The following is a 5,542-nucleotide window of genomic DNA, read 5'->3' on the forward strand; positions in this document are numbered from 1 at the left end:
GCATGGACAGATCTGAGAGGCTGGCGTGGTCATCTTCCTGTGCCAAGGGAAAGGGGCTTTCCCAAGTGTGAAAAGTGCTCAGATTCCTGCTCCTCTTCTTCCCCCTTCAGAGTCAAGATTATGCAGGTGGTGGGGAGAACTGTGCAAAAGCCAGGGAACTGGCTATGTGTGATTATCCAGAAGCTGTGATGGGGGTCACAGGGCCATCTGTGCATGGGGCTCCTGACATCTAGTGGGGAAGCTACCAGGAAGGTTTTGCTGGACTTAAAGGAACAAGTCCTCTATGGCAGGAGGTTTAAAGAGGCAACCCTTAAAAGTAATGAATGCCCACGTGATGAAAGCATCACAGAAGCTGCTCCAGGCACACTGTTCATCCAGTCCTCGCTAAGTCCTCCTCATGTCTTTTCTACATGTGGTTCCCTGACCTGGATGCTTCCCCTCACCTGGTTAGACTGTTACTAACCTTTCAGATTTCACCTGTGAGATAGTTTTTAAAGACAGAAACATAGATATTGATTTCAGTAGTTTGAGGTAGGGATTATATGAAATGGACAATTATAGAATATTTCCCAGAAAGACAAAATTTGAATTTAAAAAGAGATAGGAAATCCAAATAAAATAATAATGAAAAGAAAGTATTGAAAATGTAGTCAATATATACCTTTCACCCAAAATGCACAAGGCCCACTTTACTGGTCCATTCTACTAAACTTATAACTTTGTTATTTAATAAACTAATAAACTTATAATAACTTTGTTATTTAAGTTTATTCAGAACACAAGAATAAAAATGAAAAGCTATCAAACATTTTGTCAGAATTATTGTTTACAAAGAAACAACATATTTCTATTGAAATAGAATAGCTTCCTCTTACTCATGAATAGAGATTTTAATAATGATAAATAAATATTGACAAATCAGACCCAGGATTGTATCATGTTAAAGTTTATCACAAAAAAGAAAAGAAAAGTACTTTATTAAAATATCTATTCATATAATTCAGATCACTGACAGGTTGGCTTTAAAAATATGACAATCTTGCTAAATGATTGAATATTTTATGTGATTTCCCCACCTGGTGGGTCTAATCTGAGTTATCATCTGTACCCACAAAGTTCAGGATAAAGTCCACAATGTCACATCATACAGGTTAAGGAATATACTTTTGAGAGGAAAGGGGAAATAGTATGTCAGTAGTTAGCAAAGGGAGAGACAGCATAGTCAGACATTCCTAATCCCTCCAACACGTCACAGAGAGGCCAACCATCCCAAGGCACAGTTATTCCAGTGGCGACACCTTAATTCCCCACCACTACTACCACCCCCATATCCTCATCTCTCTTCCTTATAATTCAGTCATGAAAGTCTAGCATTTGGGTGCAGAGAACACTCAGACTGCCTAACATCAGCCTCTCTGGATTTGGAGCGAAAGCACTTTACAGAAATTACCTGGAAAGTTTAGTCAGCTGTCTTACTGAAGTCCTTGGGACAATAGGACACTGCAGCCCCTCTTGCAAAGGGACAGTGGCAAGGGGTGAAAGCCAAGTTCTCTCCTCCTGAAGTAGGGGAGGCATCCTTATCCCAGATAGCCTGATGTCCAAGCAAGTCCACCAGAACAACAAGGTCACCATTGCACAATTCTGCTTGTTGCCTCATAAAAATTCAATTCCAATACATGACTTTTCAAATCTTCATAAACTTGAATAGAAAAAGAAAAAAATCTGTAATTTTATTAGGAAGAATCTATCAAGAACCTGAAGCAAGTCTCATGTTTAATAATGAAAGATCAAAGGCATTCCCTTGAAAGCAGAAATAAGACAAGTAGGTCCTTGCTTTTAACATTTCTGGAGACCTTCTTAATACAATAGGAGCAAAAGAAAGATAGTATTTTTAAAAGATAGAGTTGTCAATTTCTGGAGATGTAATTGTCTACCTAGAAAAGAGAAGTTTTTGAAATAGCGATAATTTTATCTCTTGACATAGCTGATTGTTATAATGTATGTTTGCTTTGTAAAAATCACCAAGCTTTTTTATTTACAATTTGTGTACTTTTTTATATACTCTTTCAGTTTTGCTTGAAAGAGAAAGAATAAAACTCAAGAAATAACTATGCATATATATATGGATATTTAGTACTAGATAAAATTAACATTTCAAATTGATGGTGGAAATTTGACATCTCAGTCAATAATGTTAGTTATCTACCAAGGAAAAATTTTATTTAGATCACTTAGAGTTAGGTAAAATTATATGGACAAATGATCCAAACATTAAAAATTTGTAAAACTACTAGAAGGAACTACAGGGAAATATTTTTATAATTTTTGACTGAAGAAGTTCTAGGTTGACAAGTAACAAAATCTAAGAGCCACAAAGAAAAAAAATAATAGATTTAGCTGTAAGATAGTAGAAGCAACGTTGAAAGGTCAGTGACAGTGGGAAACATTTACCTAGGAGAAAAATTAATAATGTCAGAATTTTTTAAAGAGCACATAAAAATCAGTAAGAAAAAGACAATTTTCTTTAAAGAGCAATGATGTGAACTGCCAATTTACAGGAAAAAAAATACAAATAATCAACACATATAAGTAAATATGTTCAGCCTCATATATTGAATGAAAAAATTAAAAGTGGTAATGTAATATCATGTCTTACACATCAGATTAATCCAAATGAAAAATTTGGCAATATTCATTGTTGTTGACATATGGGGAAACAGGAGCTATTAAGAGACATTGAAATTCGAAGAACTCTTTAGAAAGCAGTTCAGCAATATGTACCAAATTTAAAATAGGCATACTCTTTGAGACAACATTAACATTGAATACTGTTCCACAGTATTCATTGAATACTGTTCCAATACTTTGGCCACTTGATACAAAGAACTGACTCCTTGGAAAAGACCCTGATGCTGGGAAGGATTGAAGGCAGGAGGAGAAGGAGACAATAGAGGATGAGATGGCTGGATGGCATCACCAACTCAACGGACATGAGTTTGAGTAAACTCTGGGAGTTGGCAATGGACAAGGAAGCCCGGCATGCTGCAGTCCATGGGGTCACAGAATCGGACACAACTGAGCAACTGAACTGAACTGTTCTACAGAAGTAGTAGTACAAATGAACAAAATATTTATTGTATCATTGTTTATGTTAAAAAAATATTAGATCCATCCCACTGGAAATAGTTAAATAATATATATCTGAGTTATTTTTAAAAAGGGAGCCAATATGTACAAACAGGGTAAGATGAAGACAGAAAAATGGTCAAATAAGATATAGCGTGTAGTCCCTTCAACAGTGAAAAAAATCTATACATATTGTTGAGGATTTTGAGCACAGCCTATCAACACCAACTTTTTCCTGTTTACAACTCTGTGTCTGTGTGTGTGTGTGTGTGTGCGCGTACACACACGCATGCGCGCACTCCTCAATTGTAAGATAAGATCAAAGAGATGTAAATAGAGAAAAAAATCATCTTTATGCTACAACTGTAACTGACAAGATATCAAGATGGAATTCCTATTGTATAGAGTGGTCTAGTGGGAAATAAACTGATGATGAAAAATAAACAAGATACCCTCAGATGCTGATGAGTTCTTTAAGGAAAAAAAAAACAATAGAAAACTTAAGGGGTAACCTTGGGACAGGAGGAACTACTTCAGATTGGGTGGTATGAGAAGGTCACCTGCAGAATTGAAAATGCAAGGACTCCATCTTTGCAAGAGCTGGGAAATAGATGCAAAAGACTGAAGGCACAACAGATTGGTGGGTTGAAGAAACAAAACTAAGACAAAAGCAAAGTGAATAAGTTTGCTTTTCACTTTGATGAAAAGGGGTTGATGGTCAAATGATAAAATTCTTTTAAGTAAGCAGGAAACACACTCTATAGGGCGTTTAGGTGTGGGTAGGTATTTGGATTTTATTCAAAGTACAATGAGAGGGTTTTAAATTCAGGCTTGATATGATCAGATTTAATATTCCAACAGGACCACTTGACTGCTGGGTGCAAATTATAAGGGGGCAAGAAGAAAATCCAAATGACCAGGAGCGGAAAACCCCATTTAGTGGCTTCTGTATTGTGGAGGCAAAAGTTGATAGAGGCTCGCTCTGTGATGTGTGGAAATAAATGAAAATAACTAAGTGAGGTAAGCAAAGGCTGTTTATTCAGAGCTTTACATAGCAAGGGAGTTAGCCACCATCACTTTCATTTTGGTAGAGACTCAAAGGCAGGCAGAAGAATGGGAAAGCTTTGTAATCAGGAGAAGGGAAGGCTTCAGGAATGCCCCAATTGGCAGCTGCTGGCATGGAGAAGTTGGAGGTGAGCTAACGAGAAGCAAGTTGTCCTTTGTAATTAGTGCTTATTTGGTTTTCTCTCTATGCTCAGTCACTCAGTCATGTCCAACTCTTTGTAACCACATGGACTATAGCCTGCCTCCTCTATCCATGGAATTTTCCAGGCAAGAATACTAGAGTGGGTTGCCATTTCCTACTCCAGGGGATTTGCCCAACACAGGCAACAAATCTACATCTCCTGCAATGGCAGATAGAGTCTTTACCACCGTGGCACCTGGGAAGCCTTTGGCTTTTTCTGGTTAGTCCTAAATGGAAAGCAGGAACAAAAATTAGGGACCAGCTCAGTTGTTAATGAAATCTTAGCCAACTGGGTTGATTGTCATAGAAGTTATTATTTATCTTATTGGATTGTGTCTAAAGATAGCAGTCTGGCTTCCTGCAAGTCTAACTTGCAGTAGGCTGGCTTACAGAGCTGTTTTTGTACCTAAGGGGGTGAGTTTCTTGGGCATGTTGCTTCAGGTTATGGGTCAAAGTTCTATTTTTATATTTGATTTGACTACTGGCCAGTTTTATACTGTCTCTCTTGGTGGTGGTTTAGTCGCTAAGTCGTGTCTGACTCTTGCGACCCTATGAACTATAGCCTGCCCGACTCCTCTGTCCATGGGGATTCTCCGGGCAAGAATACTGGAGTGGGTTGCTATTTCCTTCTCCAGGGAATCTTCCTGACCCAAAAATTGAACCCAGGTCTCCTGCATTGCAGGTAGATTCTTTACCAACTAAGCTACAAGGGAAGCTCATTGTCTCTCTAATGGTAATAATTGAATAGGGAAATGATTGGATCCATGGACCTGTCAAAACTTGTTAATAAATCAGCTGTCAGAGGGTTAGGAAAAAAGAAGAATCTGGAATCACTCTTCAACAATCAAGTGTGATAGATAGTTACTCTTAGAATCAATGAAATGAAATATAGCTTGGGCCACAAAACTGAGCACTTGCATTCAGAGCAGGGATCAACCAAAGTTTTTCTATAAAAGCCTAGATACTAAATATTCAGCTTTGCAGCCCTGGTGTCTGTTATAACTCCTCAACTCTGCTATTTCAGGATGAAATAGTCATAGACAAAATATAAATGAAAATGGCCATGTTCCAATAAAACTTAATACATGAGCAATAAAATTTAAATTTCATATAATGTTCTTTTGGGTTTTTTTTTTTTCAACCACTTAAAATGTGAAAAACATTCTTAGC

Source organism: Bos indicus x Bos taurus, chromosome 8 (assembly GCF_003369695.1).
Source record: "Bos indicus x Bos taurus breed Angus x Brahman F1 hybrid chromosome 8, Bos_hybrid_MaternalHap_v2.0, whole genome shotgun sequence".
Taxonomy (NCBI): domain Eukaryota; kingdom Metazoa; phylum Chordata; class Mammalia; order Artiodactyla; family Bovidae; genus Bos; species Bos indicus x Bos taurus.